This window comes from Sapajus apella, unplaced genomic scaffold, assembly GCF_009761245.1.
Source record: "Sapajus apella isolate SASKATOON/1434 unplaced genomic scaffold, GSC_monkey_1.0 scaffold23, whole genome shotgun sequence".
In the NCBI taxonomy this organism is placed as follows: Eukaryota; Metazoa; Chordata; class Mammalia; order Primates; family Cebidae; genus Sapajus; species Sapajus apella.
The window spans coordinates 31,720,798-31,748,398 of NW_022436963.1; the positions used below are offsets into that span (position 1 = coordinate 31,720,798).

At 37.8% G+C, this 27,601-nt stretch overlaps 1 long non-coding RNA gene across 2 annotated transcripts in view; it reads left to right on the top strand.

Annotated features, from left to right (window-relative positions):
- Positions 1 to 27,601, top strand: part of LOC116559552 — a 262,035-nt gene that overhangs the window by 144,192 nt on the left and 90,242 nt on the right. Inside the window, exons 1-2 of one of the 2 annotated variants that reach the window (XR_004272510.1) lie at positions 3,992 to 4,356; positions 26,754 to 26,817. This is a non-coding gene — a long non-coding RNA (uncharacterized LOC116559552). Of the gene's footprint in view, positions 1 to 3,991; positions 4,357 to 26,753; positions 26,818 to 27,601 lie in introns of those variants that run through there. The other variant, XR_004272509.1, reaches the window with a different exon arrangement.

Genomic DNA, 27,601 nt, shown 5'->3' on the forward strand with positions numbered 1-27,601 from the left:
GAATTGTATCATCTGTAAACAAAGACAGTTTGTTTTCCTATTTGGATGCCTTTTCTTTCTTTCTCTTGCTTAATTGCCGTGTGTAGTCTTCTAGTACTATGCCGAGCAGGAGTAGTGATGACAGTGGGCATTCTTGTCTTGTTTCAGTTCTCAAGGGGAATGCTTCCAGCTTTTGCCCATTCAGGATGATGTTGGCTGTGAATTTGTCATAGATGGCTTTTATTACTTTGAGGTATGTTCTTTCAGTACCTAGTTTGTTGAAAATTTTTAACAAGAAAGGATGTTGAATTTTATTGAAATCCTTTTCTACATCTATTGAGATGATCATGTGGTTTTGTTATTAGTTACGTTTACATGATGAATCACACTGAATTCTGTATGTTGACGAAGCCTACTTGATTATGGTAGTCAGCCTACTTCACTGTGGTGGATTAGCTTTTTGATTGACTGCTGGATTCAGTTTGCTAGTATCTTGTTAAGGATTTCTGCATCTATGTTAATTCAGGGTATTGGCTTGGAGTTGCCTTTTTTTGTTGTGTCTCTGCTAGATTTGGTATCGGAATGATGCTGGCCTCATAGAATGAGTTAGGGTGGAGTTCCCCCGCCTCAATTTTTTGGAGTAGTTTCAATAGAATTGGTACCAGTTCTTCTGTATATATCTGGTATAATTATGCTATGAATCCATCTGGTCCTGGGCCTTTTCTGATCGGTAGGCATGTTTTTACTGCTTTAATTTCACACCTCATTATTGATCTGCTCAGGGATTCAGTTTCTGTTGGTTCAATCTTGGCAGGTTGTATGTTTCCAGTAGTGTATTCATTTCTTCTAGGTTTTGTAGTTTGTGTGCATAGAAGTGTTCATAGTAGTCTCTGGGGATATTTTGTAATTCTGTGGTATTGGTGGTAATGACCCCTTTTTCATTTCTGATTGTGTGTATTTGGATCTTCTCTCTTTTTATTAATCTAGCTAGTAGTTTATCAATCTTATTTATTCTTTCAACAAACTCCTGGATACATTGATCTTTTCTATAGTTTTTGTGTCCCAGTTTCTTTCAGTTCAGCTCTGTTTTTCATGATTTCTTGTCTTCAGTTAGCTGTGGGATTGGTTTGCTCTTGTTTTTCTAGTTCCTCTAGGTGTGACGTTAGGTTGTAATTTGAGATCTTTCTAACTTTTTGATGCGGGCGTTTATTGCTGCAAACATCCCTCTTAACACTGCTTTAGCTGTGTCCCAGATATTTTGATATGTTGTATCTTTGTTCTAATTAGGTTCAAAGAATTTCTAGATTTCTGCCTTAATTTCATTGTTCACCCAAAAATCATTGAGGAGCAGGTTGTTTAATTTCTCTGTAACTGTATAGTTTTCAGTGAGTGTCTCATTTTATTTGCATTGTGATCTGAGAGTGTGGTTGGTATAATTTTTTTTTTTAATTTGCTTAGAATTGTTTTATGTCTGATAATGTGGTCAGTTTTACAGCACATGCCATCTACAGATGAAAAGAATGTCTATTCTTTTGCTTTTGGGTGAAGAGTTCTGTAGATGTCAGTTAGGCTCATTTGGTTGAATGTTGATTTCAGGCACCAAATGTCTTTGTTAGTTGACTGCCTCAATGATCTGTCTAATACTGTCAGTGAGGTGTTAAACCTCCCACTTTTATTGTATAGTTATCTATGTCTCTTTGAAGATCTCTAAGAACTTGTTTTATGAACCTGGGTGCTCCACTGTTGGTTGAATGTGTATTTAGAATAGTTAAGTCTTCTTGTTGAATCAAACTCTTTACCATTATGTAATTGTCCTTCTTTGTCTGTTTTTGATTGCTGTTGGTTTAATATCTGTTTTGTCTGAAATTAGAATAGCAACTCCTGCTTTTTTCTGTTTTCTGTTTGCTTGGTTGAGGGTCTTTTTTTTCCCTCTTTACTTTGAGCCTCTGTGTGTCATTGCATGTGAGTCTCTTGAAAACAGCTTTCAGTTGGGTTTTCCTTCTTTTTCCAAATTGCCACCCTCTGCCTTTTAATTGGGACATTTAGCCTGTCTGCATTCAAGGTTCACATTGATACGAGCAGATTTGATTCTTCCATCATGTTGTTTGTTGGTTATTATGCAGACTTGATTGTATAGTTGCTTAGTGTCAGTGATCTATGTAAGTGTGTTTTTGTGGTGTCCAGTGATGTTCTTTTTTTTTTTTCATATTTATCATTTCCTTATGGACCTTCTGTAAGGCAGTGCTGGTGGTGATGAATTACCTTAGCATTTGTTTTTCTGAAAGGATCTTATTTCTCTTTCTCTTATGAACAGTTTGGCTGGATATGAAATTCTTGGTTAGAATTTCTTTTCTTTAAGAGTGCTGAAAATAAGCTCCCAGTCTCTTCCGGCTGGTAAGGTTTCTGCCGAAAGGTCTGTCGTTAGCCTGATGGGGTTACCTTTGAAGGTGACCTGCCCTTTCTGTCTAGCTGCTTTTAATACTTTTATTTCATGTCGACCTTGGGGAATCTGATGACTATGTTTCTTGGGGATGGTTTTCTTGAATAGTATCTTGCAGGGGTTCTCTGCAATTGCTGAATTTGAATGTTGGTCTCACTGGTAAAGTTGCGGAATTTTTTGTGAATGGTATCATCATATAGGTTTTCAAAATTGCCTGCTTTCTCACCCAGTGAGTCACAGCTTTGGTCTCTTTACATAACCACATATTGGTTGGAGGTTTTGTTCATTTTTCTTTTTTGTCTTAGTTAATTTAGAGAACTCATCTTTGAGCTCTGAGATTCTTTTCTCAGTTTGGTCTTTTCTGCTGTTAGTACTTGAAGTAATATGAAATTTTTATAGTTTTTCAGCTATGTCACATCAGTTTGGTTGTTTCTTAAAATGTCCATTTTGTCTTTCAGCGCCTACATCTTTTTATTGTTGTCTTTAGATTCCTTGGATTGGGTTTCAGCTTTCTCTTGAATCTTGATCTTTGTTACTATCATGTTCTATTTCTGTCATTTAAGCTGTTTCATTGTGGTTAAGAATAATTGCTAGGGAAATTGTGCAGTCATCTAGCGGTAAGAAGACACTATGGCTTTTTAGTGGGCAGAGCTCTTGTGCTGGTTCTTTCTCATCTGTGTGGGCTAATGTTCCTTTAATCTTTACAGTTGCTGCCATTTGGAGTTTTTTTTTTTTTTTTCTTTTATCTTCTTTGATGCCCTTCAGGGTTTGATTGTGGTATAAGGTAGGTTCAGTTGATTGGCTTTGGTTCTGGAAGATTTGGGGTGGCTAATGGTCAGCTCAATACTCTTGTGCCCTGTAACTCTGGGGGCTGGTACTAGGACCCTAGCTTTGTTCTTTGTCCCCTCGAGGGTAGGAATCTGCTGCCCTGGAGGGGCTGAGGTCTTCTCAGTCTGCTGGTTTTCACACTCTAACAAGGAGTACTGGCCAAAGCACATCACTGGCGTCGTGGCAGCAGGATCAGTGCTCACTTGCATGTGCCAGAACCTGTGGTGTTGTGGTGAAGTACACGTGTATTGGCTGGGTGGAGTGCTGGTGGGAGCCTTTCTTAGTTTTCACAGGTTCCTTATACTGGCAAAAACCTGTGGTCTTAGTATTTGGCTGAGATCCAGTAGGTGGCACTTAAGAGTGTTAACCAACAGACAGGCCCTTGCTCTGCTGCAAGGCTCTTTTGTGTTTTGTCAAGATTGGCCATAGTGTTTTCTAGTGGACACTGGGGAGATGTGACCCACTAGCCTGGTCCACTCCTGGGCCTTAGAGGAGCCCTTTCTGATTACTGGCTCTGTGCCCCTGTTTTGTCTGTTGGGCATTCTGATCCACCGGGCTTCCTCAGGCAGGCGCTGTGGTTAATAGGCAGGAGGTATACTTGCCAGGGCAGCCCTATGGGGAGAGCCATACCCCGCCCCTCCACTGGTTTGTAAACCTGGGCATCATGCCTCTCTCAGTGATTATAGAGTGTGGCTCCTCCCTGCTTGGGCACCACCTAATCTAGCAAGTCCTTCTCAGGTAGAAGCTGTGAAGGTGAATGAGATTACCTAATCTGTCCGGGTGCTTCCCAGGAGTACTAGGGGTTGTGACTACTGGCAGAGTTGAGGCAGAAGCCAGACTGCTAAGCTGGAAGCTCTAGTGGGTATGGATAATCTGGCTGCAAGAGGTACGAATGGGTGGAGTTGCTTGCTCTGCCATCTAAGTATTTTCCAGGGCAATAGGAGGCTGTGCTTCTCTGCAGAGTTCAGGCAGAAGTAGAACCACTGGGCTAGAAGCTCTACCAGGTGTGGCCCACCTGGATACCAGTGGTGGGGTGGGCAGGGTCTCCTGCCCTGCCTTCTGTGTGTTTCCTGGGACAGCAGGAGGCTACAGCTACTGGCTGAGTTCAGGTAGGTGTGGGATCACTGGGTCAAAAGCTGGCACTGAGCCTTGTGTGGTAGGTAGGCATAGAGCCATCTTACTGCTCCCAGGAACCATGACTGCAGCCTCTTTCTGGGTTATGATTCTGGTGCTGGTCTGTTCCAGGGTCTGAGGCTTGTTAGACGTCCCTTTAGACCTGAGAATAGCTTCTGCAAGAACTCTGGGTGTCTTTCTGCTTCAGTTTAGAAGCATAGCAGGGGGTACTTGGGGTGGGTGGCTGGGGCATTCTCCCATTCCCGGTCTTGCATAGGTCTCTGTGGAGAGTGTGAATCCACCAGGGGGTTTTCACTCATTCACCCTTTCCCATGGGCAGGGCAGCTCTGAAGGAAAAAAAAAAAAAAAAAGAGAAGGCAGCATAACTGAAACTCATAAAGCCCTAAATCCCTGGGACAGAGCACCTGGGAACAAAAAGCAGTTTATGAGTTCTGCTGCAGCAGACCTAAATGTACCTGCCGAGCAGCTCTGAATGAACAACAGAGCTCACAGCTCACCATTTGAGCTCCTATAAAGAAAAGACCGTCTCCTCAAGCAGCTCTCTGACCCCTATATATACAAAGAGCCACCTCATAAAGGAGAGACAAGATTGACACTAGGCGGGTATCCTTCTGGGACAAAGATAGCAGAAGAAGAAAACTGGTAACAACCCTTACTCTTCAGCAGCTGCTGCAAGTGAACCCCAGGCAAGCAGGGCCTGGCGTGAACCTCAGCAGACCTATGGCAGAGGGGCCAGACTGTCAGAAGGAAAACCAAGAAACAGAAATAATCTCATCATCAACAAACAGAACGTCAATCTGAAAGATTTGAGACCCAATCTGAAAGCCAGCAACTACAAAGCCGACAGGTGGATAAATCCTTAAAGATGGGAAGAAACCAGTGCAAAAAGGATGAAAACACCCAAAACCAGAACACCTCTCCTCCTACAAGGGATCACAACTCCTCACCAGCAAGGGAACAAGGTTGGAGGGAGAACGAGTGTGATGAAATGACAGAATCAGACTTCAGAAGGTGGGTAGTAAGAAACTTCTGTGAACTTAAAGAACATGTTCTAACCAAATGCAAAGAAACTAAGAACCTTGAAAAAAGATTTGACGAAATGCTAACGAGAATGGACAAAATAGAGAGGAATATAAGTGAATTAATGGAGCTGAAAAACGCAACACGAGAACTTCGCGAAGCATGCACAAGTATCAACAGCCGAATTGACCAAGCAGAAGAAAGGATATCAGAGGTCGAAGATCAACTCAATGAAATAAAATGGGAAGGCAAGACTGGAGAAAAAAGGGTAAAAAGGAATGAACAAAATCTCCAAGAAATGTGGGACTATGTGAAAAGACCTAATCTACGTTTGATAGGCGTACCTGAATGTGACGAAGAGAATGAATCCAAGCTGGAAAATACTCTTCAGGATATTATCCAGGAAAACTTCCCCAACCTAGCAAGGCAGGCAAACATTCAAGTCCAGGAAATACAGAGAACACCACAAAGATATTCGTCAAGAAGAGCAACCCCAAGGCACATAATCATCAGATTCACCAGGGTTGAAATGAAGGAGAAAATACTAAGGGCAGCCAGAGAGAAAGGTTGGGTTACCCACAAAGGGAAGCCCATCAGACTCACAGCAGATCTCTCAGCAGAAACCCTACAAGCCAGAAGAGAGTGGGGGCCAATATTCAACATCCTTAAAGAAAAGAACTTTCAACCCGGAATCTCCTATCCAGCCAAACTAAGCTTCATAAGTGAAGGAAAAATAAAATCCTTTGGGAACATGCAAGCACTCAGAGATTTCGTCACCACCAGGCCAGCTCTACAAGAGCTCCTGAAAGAGGCTCTACACATATAAAGAAACAACAAGTACCAGCTCAACTAAAGGGCAAAACACCCAGCTAGCACCAAAATGGCAGTATCAAATTCGCACATAACAATATTAACCCTAAATGTAAATGGACTAAATGCCCCAATCAAAAGACACAGACTGGCAAATTGAATAAAAAGCCAAAACACATCAGTGTGCTGTATCCAGGAAACCCATCTCACATGCAAGGATACACAAAGGCTCAAAATAAAGGGATGGAGGAAGATTTACCACGCAAATGGAGAGCAAAAAAAGGCAGGAGTTGCAATTCTCATCTCTGATAAATTAGACTTTAAAACAACAAAGATCAAAAGAGACAAAGAAGGACATTACATAATGGTAAAAGGATCAATGCAACAAGAAGAGCTAACGATCCTAAATATATACGCACCCAATACAGGAGCACCCAGATACATAAGGCAAGTTCTTAATGACTTACAAAGAGACTTAGACTCCCACACAATAATAGTGGGAGAATTTAACACCCATTGTCAATATTAGACAGATCAACCAGGCAGAAAATTAACAAGGATATCCAGGACTTGAACTCAGACCTGGACCAAGCAAACCTAATAGATATTTACAGAACTCTCCACCCCAAATCCACAGAATATACATTCTTCTCAGCACCACATCACACCTACTCTAAAATTGACCACATAATTGGGAGTAAATCACTCCTCAGCAAATGCAAAAGAAAGGAAATCGTAACAAACAGTCTCTCAGACCACAGTGCAATCAAGTTAGAACTCAGAATTCAAAAACTAAGCCAGAACCGCACAGCTTCATGGAAACTGAACAACTTGCTCTTGAATGTTGACTGGATAAACAATGAAATGAAGACAGAAATAAAGATGTTCTTCGAAACCAACGAAGACACAACATACCTGGGACACATTTAAAGCAGTCTCTAGAGGAATATATAGCAATAAGTGCCCACATGAGAAGCAAGGAGAGATCAAAAATTGACACCCTATCATCAAAACTGAAAGAGCTAGAGGAGCAAGATCAAAAACACTCAAAGTCTAGCAGAAGACAAGAAATAGCTAAGATCAGAGCAGAACTGAAGGAGATAGAGACACAAAAAACCCTTCAAAAAATCAGTAAATCCAGGAGCTGGTTTTTAGAAAAGATCAACAAAATAGAGGGACCACTAGCCAGATTAATAAAAAAGAAAAGAGAGAATAACCAAATTGATGCAATAAAAAAAATAAAGGGGATATCACCACAGATTCCACAGAAATTCAAACCATCACCAGAGATTATTACAAACAACTCTATGCACATAAACTAATAAACCTGGAAGAAATGGATAAATTCCTGAACACTTGCCTCCTCCCAAGCCTAAACCAGGAAGAAGCCGAAACCCTGAACAGACCCATAACAAGGTCTGAAGTCGAGGCAGCAATTAAGAGTTTACCACCCCAAAAAAAACCCAGGTCCAGAAGGGTTCACAGCCGAATTCTACCAGACATACAAAGAGGAGCTGGTACCATTCCTTCTGAAACTATTCCAAATAATACAAAAAGAGGGAATTCTTCCCAAATCATTTTATGAGACCAACATCAACCTGTTTCCAAAACCCGGCAGAGACTCAACAAGAAAAGAAAACTTCAGGCCAATACCCACGATGAACATAGATGCAAAAATCTTCAATAAAATACTGACAAGCCGATTGCAACAGCACTTCAAAAAGCTTATCCACCATGATCAAGTAGGCTTCATCCTGCGGATGCAAGGCTGGTTCAACATACGCAAGTCTATAAACGTAATTCACCACGTAAACAGAACCAAAGACAAAAACCACATGATTATCTCAATTGATGCAGAGAAGGCCTTTGACAAAATTCAACAGCCGTTTATGCCAAAAACCCTCAATAAGCTAGGTATTGATGGAACATATCTCAAAATAATAAAAACTATTTATGACAAACCAACAGCCAATATCATACTGAATGGGCAAAAACTGGAAGCATTCCCCTTGAAATGTGGCACCAGACAAGGATGCCCTCTCTCACCACTTCTATTCAATACCGTATTAGAAGTTCTGGCCAGAGCAATCAGGCAAGAAAAAGAAATAAAGGGCATTCAAATTCAAAAGGAGGGAGTCAAATTGTCTCTATTTGCAGACGACATGATTGTATATCTAGAACACCCCATCGTCTCAGCCCCGAATCTCCTGAAACTGATAAGCAAGTTCAGCAAAGTCTCAGGATACAAAATCAATGTGCAAAAATCACATGCATTCCTATACACCAATAACAGACTTAAAAAGAGCCAAATCAAGAACAAACTTCCATTCACAATTGCCACAAAGAGAATAAAATACCTAGGAATATAACTAACAAGGAACGTAAAGGACCTCTTCAAGGAGAACTACAAGCCACTGCTCAACAAAATAAGAGAGGACACAAACAGATGGGGAAACATTCCATGTTCATGGTTAGGAAGAATCAATATCATGAAAATGGCCATACTGTCCAAAGTAATTTACAGATTCAATGCTATCCCCATCAAGCTACCAATGACCTTCTTCATAGAACAGGAAAAAACCACCTTAAACTTCATATGGAACCAAAAGAGAGCCCACATAGCCAAGTCAATTCTAAGCAAAAAGAACAAAGCGAGAGGCATCACACTACTGGACTTCAAACTATACTACAAGGCTACAGTAATCAAAACAGCATGGTACTGGTACCAAAACAGAGATATAGACCAATGGAACAGAACAGAGGTCTCGGAGGCAACACAACATATCTACAACCATCTGATCTTTGACAAACCTGACAAAAACAAGCAATGGGGAAAGGATTCCCTGTTCAATAAATGGTGTCGGGAAAGCTGGCTAGCCATGTGCAGAAAGCAGAAACTGGACCCATTCCTGACACCTTACACTAAAATTAACTCCAGATGCATTAAAGACTTAAACATAAGACCTAACACCATAAAAACCCTAGAAGAAAATCTAGGCAAAACCATTCAGGATATAGGTGTAGGCAAGGACTTCATGACCAAAACACCAAAAGCATTGACAACAAAAGCCAAAATAGACAATTGGGACCTAATCAAACTCCACACTTCTGCACAGCAAAAGAAACAGTCATTAGAGTGAATCGGCAACCAACAGAATGGGAAAAAATTTTTGCAGTTTACCCATCTGACAAAGGGCTGATATCCAGAATTTACAAAGAACTAAAGCAGATTTACAAGAAAAAAACTAACAAGCCCATTCAAAAGTGGGCAAAGGATATGAACAGACACTTTACAAAAGAAGACATACGTGAGGCCAACAAACATATGAAAAAAATGCTCATCATCACTGGTCATCAGAGAAATGCAAATCAAAACCACATTGAGATACCATCTCAAGCCAGTTAGAATGGCAATCATTAAAAAATCTGGAGACAACAGTTGCTGGAGAGGATGTGGAGAAATAGGAACACTTTTGCACTGTTGGTGGGAGTGTAAATTAGTTCAACCATTGTGGAAGACAGTGTGGCGATTCCTCAAGGACGTAGAAATAGAAATTCCATTTGACCCAGCAATCCCATTACTGGGCATATATCCAAAGGATTACAAATCGTTCTACTATAAGGACACGTGCACACGAATGTTCATTGCAGCACTGTTTACAATAGCAAAGACCTGGAACCAACCCAAATGCCCATCGACGATAGACTGGATAGGGAAAACGTGGGACATATACACCATGGAATATTATGCAGCCATCAAAAATGTTGAGTTTGGGTCCTTTGTAGGGACATGGATGAACCTGGAAACCATCATTCTCAGCAAACTGACAGAAGAGCAGAAGATCAAACACCGCATATTCTCACTCATAGGTGGGTGTTGAACAATGAGAACACATGGACACAGGGAGGGGAGCACTACACACTGGGGTCAGTTGGGGGGAAATAGGAGAGGGACGGTGGGGGGTGGGGAGCTGGGGAGAGATAGCAAGGGGAGAAATGCCAGATGTAGGTGATGGGGAGGAAGGCAGCAAATCACACTGCCACGTGTGTACCTATGCAACAATTTTGCATGTTCTTCACATGTACCCCAAAACCTAAAATGCAATAAAATAAATAAATGGGGAAAAAAATTCTACAGAACTTTATGCTAACAACTCTCAATAAACTAGGTATCGATGGTACGTATCACAAAATAATAAAAGCTATTTACAACAAACCCACAGCCAATATCATACTGAATGAGCAAAAACTGGAAGCATTCCCTTTGAAATCTGGCACAAGACAAGGATGCCCTCTCTCACCACTCCTATTCAATATAGTACTGGAAGTTCTAGCCAGGGCAATCAGGCAAGAGAAGGAAATAAAGCGCATTCAATTAGGAAAGGAGGAAGTCAAATTGTCTCTATTTGCAGAGGACATGATTGCATGTTTAGAAGACCTCATCATCTCAGCCCAAAATCTCCGAAAACTGATAAGCAACTTCAGCAAAGTCTCAGGATACAAAATCAGTGTGCAGAAATCACACACATTTCTATACGCCAATAACAGACAAACAGAGAGCCAAATCAAAAGTGAACTCCCATTCACAATTGCTACAAAGAGCATAAAATACCTAGGAATACAACTAACAAAGGATGTGAAGGACCTCTTTAAGGAGAACTACAAACCACTGCTCAATGAAATAAGAGACGACACAAACAGATGGAAAAACATCCCATGCTCATGGTTGGGAAGAATCAACATCATGAAAATGGCCATACTGCCCAAAGTAATTTATAGATTCAATGCTATCCCCATCAAGCTACCAATGACCTTCTTCACAGAACTGGAAAAAACCACTTCAACTTCATATGGAACCAAAAGAGAGCCCACATAGCCAAAGCAATCCGAAGCAAAAAGAACAAAGCCGGAGGCATCATGCTGCCTGACTTCAAACTATGCAACAAGACCACAGTAATCAAAACAGCATGGTACTGGTACCAAAACAGAGATGTAGACCAATGAAACAGAACAGAGACCCTGGAGGCAATGCCACACATCTACAACCATCTGATCTTTGACAAACCTGACAAAAACAAGCAATGGAAAGGATTCCCTGTTTAATAAATGATGTTGGGAAAACTGGCTAGCCATGTGCAGAAAGCAGAAACTGGACCCCTTCCTCACATCTTACACTAAAATTAACTCCAGATGGATTAAAGACTTAAACATAAGACCTAACATCATAAAAACCATAGAAGAAAACCTAGGTAAAACCATTCAGGACATAGGCATAGGCAAAGACTTCATGACTAAAACACCAAAAGCATTGGCAACAAAAGCCAAAATAGACAAATGGGATCTAATTAAACTCCAGAGCTTCTGTACAGCAAAAGAAACAATTATTAGAGCGAACTGGCAACCAATAGAATGGGAAAAATTTTTGCAATCTACTCATCTGACAAAGGGCTAATATCCAGAATCTACAAAGAAGTAAAACAGATTTACCAGAAAAAACCAAACCCATCCAAAATTGGGTGAATGATATGAAGAGAGACTTTTCAAAAGAAGACATATATGACGCCAACAAACATATGAAAAAGTGCTCATCATCACTGGTTATTAGAGAAATGCAAATCAAAACCACATTGAGATACCATCTCACACCAGTTGGAATGGTAATCATTAAAAAATCAGGAGACAACAGATTCTGGAGAGGATGTGGAGAAATAGGAACACTTTTACACTGTTGGTGGGAGTGTAAATTAGTTTAACCATTGTGGAAGACAGTGGCAATACCTCAAGGACCTAGAACCAGAAATACCATTTGACCCAGCAATTTCATTACTGGGTATATACCCAAAGAATTATAAATTGTTCTATTATAAAGACAGATGCACACATATGTTCATTGTGGCACTGTTTACAATAGCAAAGACCTGGAACCAACCCAGATGTCCATCATTGATAGACTGGATAAAGAAAATGTGGCAGATATATACCATGGAATACTATGCAGCCATAAAAAACGATGAGTTTGTGTCCTTCATAGGTACATGGATGAATCTGGAAACAATCATTCTCAGCAAACACTGACACAAGAACAGAAAACCAAACACCATGTGTTATCACTCATAGGTGGGTGTTGAACAGTTACAACATGTGGATACAGGGAGGGGAGCATCACACACTGGGTCAGTGTTGCGGGGGAAGGGAGGGACAGTGGGAGTGGGGAGGGATAACATGGGGAGAAATACCAGATATAGGTGATGCAGGGATGAAGGCAGCAAACCACCTTGCCATGTATGTACCTATGCAATAATCCTGCATGATCTGCACGTGTACCCCAGAACCTAAAGTACAGTAAAAAAAAAAAAGTTGCTGCTAATTTTTATGGTTCATATATATTTTATTAAAATTGTTATAATTTTATTACAAATTGTCCTCTTTTACTTTATAAATTACCCATATTTGCTTAATACTTTTTTGTTGTATTACACCTTTTTAATTTTAAAACCAGAAATGTTGCTTTCTTTTCATTTGTATTTGCCCAGCATACTTTTTCCCATCTGTTCTTTTCTTTTTTGAGACAGAGTCTCACTCTGTCACCGAGGCTGCAGTGCATTTGTGCAAACGCAGCTTACTGCAAACTCCACCTCCTAGGTTCAAGTGATTCCCCTGCCCTAGCCTCTTGAGTAGCTGGGATTACATGTACATACCACTATGCCAACTAATTTTTGTATTTTTAGTAGAGACAAAGTTTTACCATGTTACACAGGCTGGTTTCGAACGCCTGACCTGAAGTGATCCACCTGCCTCGTCCTCCCAAGGTGCTGGGATTACAGATGTGAGCCACTGTGCCTGCCCCCATCTTTTAATTTTTAACTTGCATTGCTCTTTTGCGAGTAGGGTAGCAGATTAGTCCATATCTAATTCTAACAACTCAAAGTGATAATTCATTAGAAAAATATGCTTAAAGAAACACACTGGATTATCTTACTACTATTCCTATTTTACTATTAATACTAATAGTAAATACTCTGCTGCCACTATTATTATTACTATTATTTTACTAATTGTTACTTGAGACCCTTCCCCTATGATAGTATTTTTAACATTTTCTCTTGATTTCCTGTTTACCCATCTGAAGTTCCCTGTATTTTTTAGGAGGGAATTTATGGCTAGGTTTCCCTCCATGGACCATCAAATACTGACATGCAAGAAAAAAATAATGTTACAGATATTGCAAAGCAATTAGTTCGGAGAAATAAAAAACCAAATTAAAAGCCTTTCTGTCAGTGTTAGAGCTTTCAAGGTGCTTTTCTTGGAGGGACTAGTGTCAGATGTTTAATTTGTAAACAAAAGAAGATGTTGAAGGTGTTCTGTCTCCTCAGTTCACCCCACTTCTTCTTGAATATTATGTTACTTTAGTATTAATGTGAAGTCTCTGGGTCTTTAGGCTTCTATAAACTTAGTAACACACTTTGACAGCAGTAGATAGCAGAAACTTACTTTGGCGACGGCAAAATAGTCACTTGCAGACATTAATACATCCAGTATGAAAAGCTGAGAATTTATTGTGCTAAGGCTGTAACGAGGAATATTCAACGTATTATTCAAGAATATGTGAGCTGTAAAATACAAAAAGAAAAAATTTGATGAAAATATTGTACCAAGAACATTTTGCTTGGTTAAAATTACAGATATTCTCTTTAAATTTATCTTATCAAATGCTTTACAGAAACTATGGGGAATATTTAATTCTTCCATTCCTGTAACTTTAAAAGACTTTCTAATTCTACCACAGCCAGAATGTTTGCAACAGCAAATTTTTGTTCTTTGTGTGAATCTTACCAATTTAAATATTTGTATCCATAATGACATTCTCATTTTGATGTATTAATGGTATGTTAATTTTTGACGTTTTTATCATTTTTTGTCAATTGTTCCTCTCTAATTTAATTAAACATGTACTGCCATAAGACTAATTATATCATATCGATGAGTGATTTGATCTGTGAAATGACTTTAAAATGTGTTGTACTTGTTTCATTTTGCCTGGGGGAAAACCATGGTAGGAAAGGATACATTAATATCTTAGCAAATATAAATTATACTCAGAGTTCTTCTAATATCAAATTAATTAGTTGGTGGAGATTAGTTTGTGAAAGATTTATTTTTTTATAGAACTATCGAGAGAATGGTAATTATGGAATCTAAACATTGAGTGCTTTTGGAGTTTATAAATGTTGTTAACTAAGCTAATTTGGATGTTTGACACTCTGACACGCCCCTGGGGCTGCAGTAGCTGGATTTGCTCCATTTTTACTCAGGGTTTCAGTTGGCTGTAAACAGAAAATGGATCTATTATTTCAATTTCATTTGACTCTGAAAATTCCGCTCATATTTCTGAACACATGAACATATGTGCACATATACAAGCACATATATCCTTTGAAAAGCAGTAACGGGCTCTGGAATTATCCAGACTTATGAATAATTCGACTCTTAAGTTTGCTGTGTGGCTTTGAAGTTCGTGATTCTGGTCTATTTCCTTGACTTGTCAAACCTTCAGTTCTCATCTGTAAGTGGCACTTACAATACCAACCTTTCGGAATTGCTCTGAGGATTAAATTAGCTCATGTATGTAAAACACACAATGTAGAACCTAGTATAGAGACTAAACTATATACAATCATGCATCACATAATAACATTTTGGGCAATGATGTACCAAATGCATGGCAGTGGTCCCATGAGATTATAATGGGGTTGAAAGATGTTTATTGCCTAGTGATGTTATGGCTGTTTTAATGTCAAAAATAAATTTTAAAGATTGAAAAAATTAAGTATGTATAAAGTAAAAATGTTACAGTAAGCTAATTTATTATTAAAGAAAAATAGGCTGAGTCCAGTGGCTCATGCCCGTAATCCCAGCACTTTGGGAGGCTGAGACAGGAGGATCACTTGAGTCCCGGATTTTGAGGCTGCAGTGATTGAAGCATGATCAAGCTATTATCACGTGACTGCACTCCAGCTTGGGAGAGAGAATGAGACCTTGTTTCAGAAAAAAGAAAAAATTATTTAAAAAAATTTAATGTAGCCTGATTGTGTTGTGTTTATAAAGTCTAGGGTAGTTTGCAGTGATGACCTAGGCCTTCATATTCACTCACCACATAAGCTACCTCAAATACTTTTGAAAAAACAGCCTTTGTAAATTTTTAAAATACATTTTGAAACATAAATTCATAAAAAATCACATTCATTATTACGAAAAATCAACACTGTTTTGTTAAAAGAATGAAATTAAGGGTTATTTTTCCATTTGTGCTTTAAAATTTGATTAATAATAGTAAAAGTAACATTTTTATTACAGTCATGTGTCACTTAATGACAATGTGAGCAAGAGAGAGGGTGTGGGGGAGGGAGAGGTGCCATACACTTTGAAACAACCAGATCTTGTGTGAACTCACTCCCTATCATGGGGACAGCAACAAGCCATGAGGATTTTGTCCACATGATCCAATCACCTCCCACCAGACCTCACCTCCAAAACTTGGGATTAAGATTCAACATGAGATTTAGAGCGGACAATATGCAAACTATGTCAGGTAGAGTGAGTGTAGGTAGAGTGAGTAGCTTTAAAGATGGTATGTGTGTGTCTGTCCAATACTTTTTGTTTGAAATCCTGCCATTAAAAAGAGAAGTGACATTTATTTTTCACTTACCATGTTTCACATCATTTCAAGAAAATATTTTATTTAAATAATCTAGTAATTCCATTGTGGTGTTAACCTATTTTACACATGAAGGTATTTATGTATAGAGAAGTTAAGGAACTTTTCAAGGTTGTGTAGAAATCAAGGAGCAGAACCCGAAAGGCTTAGGGAAGTTGTAATGATGCCAGAAATTTCCAGTGGTTTGTATTTGTGTTTTGCCTTAAAGATTTAATTACATCCAGACTCCTGGTTACCTGAGCTTCGAATTCCAACTTCAAGATAATCCTGGCTGCAGCTTCCACTTTTCAGAATCACCAAACCAGATGATTAAACCCCCTTTCCTTATCCTAAATGATTAAAGAAAATTATCATAAGTACTTATATCACTTTGCTCTTTTCCTTGTTTCTCAAACTTTAGTATTTTTTGGGTCATATCTGGCTATAATATGCTTCCTTCTTCCGCAAATAGCTCCACTTAAAAAAAATAATATATTTTCAGAAAATCTTTGTTGCATGATACAAATAGAATCTTGTTATCACTTGCTCATTCTTTGTAAATTTATATAGGGACTCAGGAGTGATGCCTGAGTAAGCTTTGGGAAACCTTGGCTGTCTACATAGTTTTATCCCCCTCTAGCTTTATGGAGGTATAACTGGCAAATAAAATTTTTATGTATTTAAAGTGTACAATGTAGTTTTGATATATGTTGTGAAGTGATCACCACAATCAACCTAGTTTATCTCTGTCTAGCTTCTTTCTTTTAAAAATATTAATTTATTTTTAACTGATAAAAATTGTATGTATTTAGGAAATGAGATATATTGTTTCAAAATATGTATCCATTATGAAATGTCTTAGATTTTTATATTACATATATTTTTGTGTGATGAGAACATTAAAAATCTACTTTTAGCAATTTTCTTTTTTCTTTTTTTTCTTTTTTTAAATTGCATTTTAGGTTTTGAGGTACATGTGAAGAACATGCAAGATTGTTGCATAGGTACACACATGGCAGTGTGATTTGCTGCCTTCCTCCCCTTCACCTATATCTGGCATTTCTCCCCATGCAACAATTTTCAAATGTATAATACATTGTTATTAACCATAGTCATATTGTTCAATAGAGCTCCTTAAATTATTCCTCCTAACTGAAATTTCATATCTTTTGACCAACATCTCCCCAAACCCTTCTGCTCAAGCCACTGGTAACCATCATTCTATTCTCTACTTCTGTGATTTTCACTTTTTTAGATTCCGTATGTAAGTGAGATCATACAGTGTGTGTCTTTTGTGTTTAGCTTATTTTACTTTGCATAATGTTCTCCAGGTTTATCCATGTTGTTACCATGGCAGGATTTCCTTTTCCTTTAGGGCTTAAGAATATTCCATTATACATTCCATTAAGAATATTCACACACACACACACACACACACACACACACACACACACACACACACTCCATTTTTATTTATTTATCCACTGACACTTAGGTTGATCCCATGTCTTGGTAGTACATGAAGAGATATTTTCTAGTAGTGCACATAACTGTTCATCATACTGATTTCAATTTCTTTGGATAAATTGGATATGTATATATTCATATATATCTAAAAGTGAGAGTGCTGGATCATATGGTAGTTCTATTTACAGTTTTTTGAGTAACCTCTATACTGTTTCTTTATAGTAACAATTTACATTCCCACCAATGGTGCAAAGGGTTCCTTTTCTTCACATCCTCACTAACACTTTTTAAAATTTGACTTTTCGATAACAACCATCCTAACAGCTGTGAGGTGATATCTCATGCAGTTTTGATTAGCATTTCCCTGATGATTGGTGATGTTGGGCAGTTTTTCATATATCTGTTGACCATTTTTATGCTTTCCTTGGAAAAACGTCTATTCAAGTTCTTAACCTATTTTTAAATTAAGTTTTTATTTTTTTTTGGTGTTGAGTTGTGATTTCCTCAAATATTTTGAATGTTAACCCCCATTCGACATATAGTTTTCAAATATTTTTTTCCATTGTGTAGGTTGCCTTTACATTTTGTAGATTGTTTCCTTTGCTGTGAGGAAACTTTTTTGTTTGTTGCAGTTCCACTTGTTTTTGTTTTGCTCCATGTGTTTTCAGTCATGTTCGTAAAGTCTTTGTGAAGAACAATACCAAGTAGATTTTCTGCTTTGTTTTCTTCTAGGATTTTTGAATTCAGTTTTTAAGTCTGTAATTTATTTTGAGTTGATTTTTGTGTATGCTGTAAGGTAAGGGTACAATTTTAGTTTTTAGCATGTGGACATCCAGTTTCCCAACTGTCTATATTGACAGATCATCTTTTCCACATTGTGTGTTCTTGGCACCTTCTTTGAAGATTACTTAATTGTATATGCTTTGGTTTATTTCTGGTATCTCTATTCTGTTCTGTTTGCCTATCTCAAGATTGCTTAGGCTATTCAGGGTCTTTTGTTGTTGCATGCAAATTTTAGTATTGTTTTTTCTGTTTCTATGAAAAATGTCATTAGAATTTTGATAGAGATTACATTAAATCTGTAGATTGCTTTGGGTAATATAAACATTTTAACAATATTCTTCCAATCTGCGAACATGGGATTTATTTTGATTTATTTATGTCTTCTTCAATTTCTTTCATCAATGTTATATGATTTTCAGTGTACATATATTTCACCTCACTGGTTAAATTTATGCCTAAGCATTTTATTATTTTTGATGCTATTGTAAACAGGAGTGTCCTCTTATTTTTTGTATAGTTTCTTGTTACTGTACAGAAACACACCTGATTTTTGTATATAGATTTTATGTTGTGAAATTGCTGATTTTATTAGTTTTAACTGTTTTTGTGAAATGTTTAAGATTTCTTATATACAATATCATTGTCATCTGTAAACAGAGACAATTTTATTTTTTTCCAATTCGGATATCTTTTTTTTTTTTTTTCCTAATTTCTTTGGGAATTCTAGTATGTATATTTGAATATATGTAGTGAGAGGGGACATTCTTTGTCCTTTTTTTGATGTTAGAGGAAGTGCTTTGAACTTTCCACAATTGAGTGTGATGTTTGCTGTAGATTTGTCATTTATGGCCTTTATTATGTTGAGGTATATTCCTTCTATTCCTAATTTGTTGAGAGTTACTAAGAAAGGATGTTGAAATTTGACAGATGGTTTTTCTGCACATATAGAGATAATCATATAATGCTTTTCTTTCATGCTGTTAACGTGGTATATCACATTTATTGATTTGTGTATATTCAACTATCCTTGAATGCCAGGGATACCTCCACTTCATTATGGTGTATAATCTCTTTTGTATGCTGTAGAATTCAGTTCGCCATTTTGATATTTTGTTGAAGGCTTCTGTATCATGTCCATCAGAGATTTGGGCCTACGGTATTTTTCCCTTGAACTGTTTGGTATGGCTTTGATAACAGGATAATGGTGGTTTCATAAAATAAATTTGAAAGTGTTTTTTCCTCTTCAGCTTTTGCAAGAGTTTGAGATGCGTTGATGTTAATTCTTCTTTAAATGTTTGGTAGGTCCTACTCATGAAGGCATCCAGTCCTGGGCTTTTCTTTGTTGGGGGATTATTGATTACCAATTCAATCTTCTGTGTCTTGACTGGTCTGCTCAGCTTTTTTTTTCTTCATGATTTAGTCATGGTAGGTTGTAGATTTCTAGGGATTTGTCCAATTTTTCTAGATTATCCAATTTGTTGGCATATAATTTTTTCGAAGCAGTCTCATGATTCATCATATTTCTATGGTATTATTAATTAATTATTAATTAATGTCCCCTCTTTCATTTCTAATTTGAATTGAATCTTTTTTCTTTTTCGGTCTAGCTAAAGGTTGATTTTTGGTTATTTCAGAAAAGCAACTCAGTTTTATTAATGTTTTCTATTGGTTTTCTAGTATCTATTTTATTTATTCCTATTCTAATTTCTGTTTCCCTCCTTCTGCTATCTCTGAGCTTAGTTCTTTCTCCTTTTCTAATTTCTTGAGGTGTACAGTTAGAGTTCTCTCATTTTCTTAATGTAGACATTCATTGGTATCAATATCCCCTTTAGAGTTATTTTTGCTATATCTCATAAGTTTTGGTTGGTTGCATTTCCATATTTGTTTGTCTCAAGATATTCTTTGGTTTCCCTTTGATTTCTTCTTGACCTATTGGTTGTTCAGGAATGTGCTGCTTAATTTTCCCAATTTGTGAACTTTTACTATTACTGGTTTCTTGTTTCATACGATTGTAGTCAGAATAGATACTCCATATATATTAATCTTAAGACTTATTTTGTGCCCCAAAGTATGACCTCTCCTGGAGAATGCCCTGTGTACAATTGAGACGAATATGTATTCTGCTGTTGAATGGGATATTCTGTGTATGTCTGTTAGATTTATTTGATTTATAGTGTTGTTCAAATCCATCGTTTCCATACTGATTTTCTGTCTGTGTGTTCTATCCATTGTTGAAAGTGAGGAATTAAAGTCCTCTACTATCACCATGCTGTTGTTTATTCCTCCTTTTAAGTTCTGGTTATATTCGTTTTACATATTTAGTGCTGTAAGTTTGGGTGTATATATATTTACTATTACATCTTTTTAATATATTGACCCTTCATCATAATATAATCTGTTTTTTCTCTTGTTATGGTTTATTGACTTAAAGCCTAGTATGTAAAACTATTACCACAGCTCTCTTTTGGTTACAATTTGCATAGAATATCTTTTTCCATTCCTTCACTTTCAGAGTATATGTTCCTGAAAGCTAAAGTGAGTCTCCTGTAGGAAGCATATAGTTGGACTTGAAAAATCTCTGCTTAGCCACTCTGTCTTTTGATGGATGAATTTAAACCATTTGCACTTAGAGTAGAGTTTTTGTATGCAAGTGAACTTAATTTATAGGTAAGGACTTACGATTGCCATTTTGGTAATTGTTCCTGACAGTTTTCTAGTTTCTTTTTTTCTTTATTTTTCTCTCTGTAGTTCTTTTCTTCCTTTGGGATTTGATCATTTATTGTGGTATGGTTTGATTTTTCTTTTACCTCTCGAGTATTGGCTCTTTTGCTTTGTGGTTTCTATGTATGCTTACATTTTATGATTATCCCAGTCTATTTTAAGCTGATAACAACTTAAGTGCAGTTGCATACAAAAACTCTACATTTGCTCAACATTTTATGTTTTCAGTGTCATAATTTACATCTTTTAATATTGTGTATCCATTAAGAAGATACTGTAGTTATTTTCAATACTTTTGTTATTTAACCTTTATATTAGGTTAAATGCAATTTACACAGCAGCATTACATTACAAAAGTAAAGTATACTGAATTTGACTATATATTTACTTTTATTAGTGAACTTTCTACTTCTTCATGTTTGTCATCAGTGTCCTTTCATTTCTACTTGAACTTCATTTAGCATTTCTTGCAGGGCAAATCTAGTGGTGACAAACTCCCTCAGCTTTTGTTTGTTTGGAAAAGTCTTTATTTTTCATTTCTGAAGTGCAGCTTTGTCAGGTACAGTATTCTTGGTTGGCAGTATTTTTAACTTTCAGTACTTTGAATACATCACCCCACTTTCTCCTGGCCTACAAAGTCTCTGATGAGAAATTCACTGATAGCCTTATGGAGGTTTCCTTTTATGTGAGGATTTTTCTTTGCTGCTTTTAAGATTCACTCTGTCTTGGAATTTTTGAAGTTTGATTATAATGTGTCTAGGTATAGTCCTATTTGGATTGAACTTAATTAAAGACTTCTGATCTTTTTGTACCTCCATGTTAATAAGGTTTGAGTATTGTCTTCCTCTGTTTTGTGTTGTTATAATAGAATATCAGAGACTGGGTAATTTATTTAAAAAATAGATTTATTAGCTCATGATTCTGCAGGCAGAAAAGTTTAAAGGCATGACCCTCACTCTGGTGAGGGTTTTAATGCAGCATTATAACATGGCAAAGAAGGTTGAAGGAGAAGCAGTCACATGCAGAGAGGCACAGCCCAAGACTATCCTGGCTTTATAACAATCCAGTCTCTCAAAAAGTAATCTACTTCCATGAGAAGTAATACAGTCTTACCAGAGTGATAATTCACCATAAAAATAATGGCAGCAAACCAATTATGAGGGCTCTTCCTCCATGACCCAAAAACCTTCCAGTAGGCCCGATCTGCCAATACTACAACATTGGGGATCAAATTTCAACATGAATTTTTTTGGTGACAAACCACATTCAGATCACAGCAAATTATCTCTTACCTGAAATGCTCAGGACCAGTGGTGTTTTGGCTTTTTGATTTTTTTCAGATTTTTGATGATAAGATTCTTATCATCATTTCATTGTCTCTAATCTGGAACTCAGAAATCCAAAATGCTCCAGAGAGCATTGCCTTTGAGTATCATGTTAGTGCTCAGAAAGTTGTGGATTTTGAAACATTTTGGATTTCAGATTTTTAAATTAGAAATACTCAACCTGTAACTTTCACCAGATTTGAGAAGTTTTCAGCCATTATATCCTTAAATAAACTTTTTGCTCGTTTCTCTTTATCTTCCTTTTAGAACTTCCATCATGTATTTTTTTTTCTTTTCGCTTAAAGGTGTCCCATAAATACCTTATGCTTCCTTTACTCTTTTTATTATTTTTCTTCTTTTCTTCTCTGACTGGGTAATTTCAAAACATTTGTCTTTAAGTTTACAGATTCTTTCTTTAGATTGATCAAGTCTGCTGTTGAAGGTATTACATTTTAAAATTTCATTCACAGCATTCTTCAGCTCCAGGATTTTTGCATGGTTCTTTAGGATTTATTTATTTCCATTAAATTTTTAATTTTGTTCATGTATTGCTTTTCTGATCTTGTTAAGCTATTTGTGTTCTTTTTCATCTCAGTGAGCTCTTTAAAATAATTGTGATTTTTTTTTCAGAAATTTCAATGATATCTTTTTCTTTGGGGTCAGTTACTTGTGAATTGTTGTATTTCTTTGGTTATGTAATTTTTCCCCTATCATGTTCTTGTGGCCTTGAGTTGAAGTCTGTGAATTTGAAGAGCAATCACCTTTTCCAAGCTTTGTTGACTAGCTTCAGTTGGGAAAAATAACTAGCTGTAAGCTGGTGTGAGGGTGTCAGTCATATGGGTTGTGGTGGATCTGTTATTGAGGGAGTAGCCTTTGTGCAGCTAAGATCAGTAGGAACAAACATTGGAGGGGCCATGGCTATGGATATGTGTGGCAGCGGCAGCAGCAGAAAAGGAGTATTGGCATCCTTGGTGGCAAAGATTGTTGGGGTCTACCTGTTCTCCTTTTATCTATGAGGGGAAGTTCCAGCTGAGGGGATCAGTCTCATCATTGGGTCTGATGTGGCCTCAGGTAGCTACTATAGTGTTGGATTCCAGAGTGCAAGCACTCAGAGTGGCTGCAGAACCAGAGTTCTAGGCTCAGGGGCTCATGGTACTACTGCAACACCTGGATCTTGGGGCATGGGTACAATCACTGAGGTGTGGGCATGTGTAGATCACCTGTGGGGATAGGGCTTGGGACTCTAGGGTGTGCCCCAGTGGTTTCGGCCTGGGGGTACAGGGATAGAGTGGATTAGATTTTAGAGGGTAAGGTGCAGCAGTAGCACAGCCCCAAAGATGAAGGGGCACTGTGGTGTCTCAGGCCCTAGAAAATGGCAGGGTGCCATGGCAGCCTGGGACTTGGGGGGGCAGGGCACAGCAACATTAGGCTCTGGGTGATGGGTACAGCATATTGGTGGCTCCAGACCATTGGATAGTGAAGCACTTTGGCTTCTCAGTCCCAGGGAGTTGAGCCAAGTGGCAACTTAGTTCCCAAGGATGGCAATGCACAGCACAGGTGTGACCCTGGCCCGTATCATCTACTTAGTTTTTATTTTTTAAGCTCTGATTTTAGTGTTCCAAAATTTACTCAGCTATTTGATTTTTCCTTTTTTTGTGTGTCCATTTCTATAACTCTAAAAGAAGATCCTCACATATTCATTTATGTTCTATCTATGGTGTTACCTATTTTTCCTTCTGGACATTTAGATTTGTTTCTACAACTGGATATTTCAGAGTATGGGTTTTGTTTTTTCTGACATGTGTTTTAATCTCTAACAGCAGAGTTTTCTTTGCCCCTGAAAGCTGCCTATGGAGTAATGAGGAGCTGTCTACACTTGAAGTAGGTGTGCTATGTCTGACCAGTGGATCTTAGATTATCAGTCTCACCCTCCTCCATCCTGTCTTCATTGGCCACATCCTGGTTTAAGGTCCATTCTCCAGCTTATTTTTCTGCTATCTATAAGGGACTTTCTTAGCTAATTTTTTTCATTATTCAAACATTCTTTTTATCAGCTATTAATTAAGTAGCTAATATATGCTGGGAACAGCAGAGTGAAATAGTTCCTAGTTTGATGAAGATTACATTCTGGTGGGATACAGTTTTATACACATATACACATGCAAACACACACTCTTAACGCTCTACTGATGTTTCTCTTTTGAATGGAGGCTCTGAGTAGTTTTTCATTTTCCACAGACTAGAGTTTGTAAGAATGGTTGATCTTGAAATTCAGAATCTTCCAGCCTCACTTTCCACTCTTCCTTCCATAGTTCCGCAGCTTCACTTGAACACACTAGATGTCTAGCTGTTTCTGAAAACTGTATGTACTTTGCTGCTTTTCAGGTATGGACCTGATCAATCCTTCACCTTGTAGTGATTACCCTGTCTCCTGCAGTCTTACCTGAGAGCCCTTAAAGGTCTATTTTTAATGTCACGTGGACTTTGTGAAACCTTTGTAGGATCCTAACAACTCAAAGTGACCCTTCCTCCTCTTTGCATGTATGTCTTTGCATCTACCTAATGACAGCTGTTATAAAGAAAGTGTCTCTTTTCCTTGACCACGCTGTAAAGGCTGACAAGGCAGGAATGCCACCTGTATCAGCCCGTTGTAGGAAGAAACAGAAAGCACACTTAGAGGAGGATAATTTCATGGGGAATTATGGAAAGACCACTTACAAAGGTTTGGGCAGTGGGTAAAGGAACTACAAGGAATAGAGAGGAAACATGGAGCTGAAAACGGAGCTGTCACAACTCCTAGCAGGGCAGTTAGAGGGGTAGAGATTTTCCGAACCACAAAGAAGAGAGTTGTATAAGCAGGCGGCCGTGAGAAGTCAAGAGACTTGTTGAGGGGTACATCAACCCAGGGTGCCCTCCCAGGGGATGAACCGGGGAATGTGTCATCTTTCCTTTGGTCTCCTGCTGGGGCTCCTACTGGCCATGTTCAGTGAGAAACCAGAGGGCGGTGGACTCCACTGATGCAATACAGTTTGTCAGTCTTTCATGAACAGACTCTGCTGGAAGAGAGAAAGCGTTTCTGGAAAAGGAAATTGAAGCAAATGTGGTGCAACTGCACAGTGCTTTGTTCATCTTTTCAAACCTTTCTATGCCTAAATTGGCTTATTTTTAGCACCAGTAAATGAGGTACTGTATATTGACACATTTTATGCTTGTAGTTTCAGGACAGATTAAACCATTATGTAGGATTTTCTCCTTTTAAAACTATTTTTGTAGAGACTGGGTCATGCTGTGTTGCCCACGCTTGTCTCAAGGTCCTAGCCTCAAGCAATCCTCCTGCCTTGGCCTCCCACTTCCTTTCTAAATGTTTATATTGACAGCCTTCTCCCTAGAGTGGATGATTAAAAGACTTGAGTGATGTATCAATGACTAATCAAACTGTTTCTTTTGATTTTGTCTATACAAAATATGTATATGTCTATATAAATATATGGAGATGTGTATAGATGTATGTATATATATATATGCAGGTGTGCATCCATCTCTACAACAGTAACTCACAGTGAAAGGAAGATTGGTAGTCATATATATCAAGACAAAAATTGAATATTAGATTATGATACTATACTGAACATAAAGAATGATGCTTATAGATGGCTCATGTGAAAGATTTTTACATTTATCCCCAAAATTTTACATTTACACTAAAATATGTCCTAAATATGATTATATGCTAAAATATATACACCATCCTTAGAATTGTCTTCTCCCGAGGGTGAAAGGACAAGTTAATTCAGATTAATACTTTTTAGTTTCTTTTATACCAGAGCTCGTCAAATTCAGGCTTAAATTCATAAGCAGCACCCCTCATGTGGGGAGATGGGGAATAGCAGAAATATGGTTTATGAAGGAAGCCTCATGGGAGTTAACTCCAAACATATGATTCATGCAGTCAGTAATGCAAGGCAATGGGAATGGCTGCGAATCTGATTTCCAGCCTCAATGCCTCAACCGAGTCTTCATGTTACAGTGAGTGTGGGAGAAGTTTGATATCCCCTTACTCCCTGAATGGAGAAGTGAACCCTTCATGCCCCAAATGCAAGCAGATTGAGTGCCTTCAAAAAAAATTCCTAGGACTTTGATTTCAAATCCTAATCAGAAAATAAGTTTCAAGTACAGATTTTATCACATAATGTTGTGAGCTGACATTGAACTTGATTTTAGACTTTTAAAGCAGATTAAATTTATGTTAAATTAGGTCTTCTCTCTTGTCTCTGTTAGAACATAAATCTTTAAGCAACCATCTATCAATACTGTCTCTTTGGTTTCAGGGAATGGGTCCATTCTCCCACCGCAGTGACCAACAGTTGATTTTCGTGAGCTTCCCAGTTTCCCACTGATAAAAATTTAAGTAGCTTAAATCTTTCCTACAAATTACCAGGTCATTTAAAAATAAATTGGGCTCATTTTAATCTAATTCCTAATGCACAACTGCCTGGGGAGTTATTTTCAGCTTCGTTTGTTGCAATTTGCAATTATCATGCTCCTTGTAAAGAAAAGAAAAGTAACAGGACTGTATGTGAATTACCAATGATCTTTCAGAGGAACTCATATGTAAGGTAAGTAATAGGAGGAATGGAAGAGAGAATGGGTAATGATGCAGACTTGAGAAGGTCTGGAAAAAATGGAAATAAGTGGCAAAGGAATGTAGGGTGGGTGCTAACATTTTACCTTGCTTGGGTCATGGAGATCCCAGGTCTGCAAATAATGAGACTTCATGTAAATAATTGAAAGGACTTGATGACTTTCTAAGTCTGTTAAGCCTTTGATTCCATGACTCTAAAGCTGCGAGCACAATTTTACTTTGACTAGTTCTGATTTCAAGAGAACAGGACCTGTGTGCTTAGTTTATAAAATGAACAGTGTAATTCAAAAATTGATTAAACCAGAGGGAGTTTCTTTGACTCACAAGCCCCAGATTACAAGTTCAGAATTGATTTCTTACTCTTCCAAGTTATGTACATTATGACAGTATGGGAACTACAGGAATCATTTCTGCAACTCAAATGGAAATGTCTGTCTCCAATACTCTTCACAGTGTTGCTAGGTTCACTAGTTTAGAAGCACCTGCGAAGTGTAAATCAAAGATTGCAGCAATTCAAAGGAAGAAAAGATGTTGTTTGGTTTAGAAACAAAAAGGTGGAATATGTACTCCAAGAAGTCTTCATGGCATAGGAGGCATTTGACAGAAAGATTGGTCACATTTAACAAGGTAGAAATACGGTGCATTGAATAATTAGATTACATGTAGAAGCAGATAGAGGGCAACTGATATGTTTGGAGTTTGACAAGAATTTCAGCTTTAGACATGGGGCTAGCAGGTGCTATGATTGTGCTGCAGGG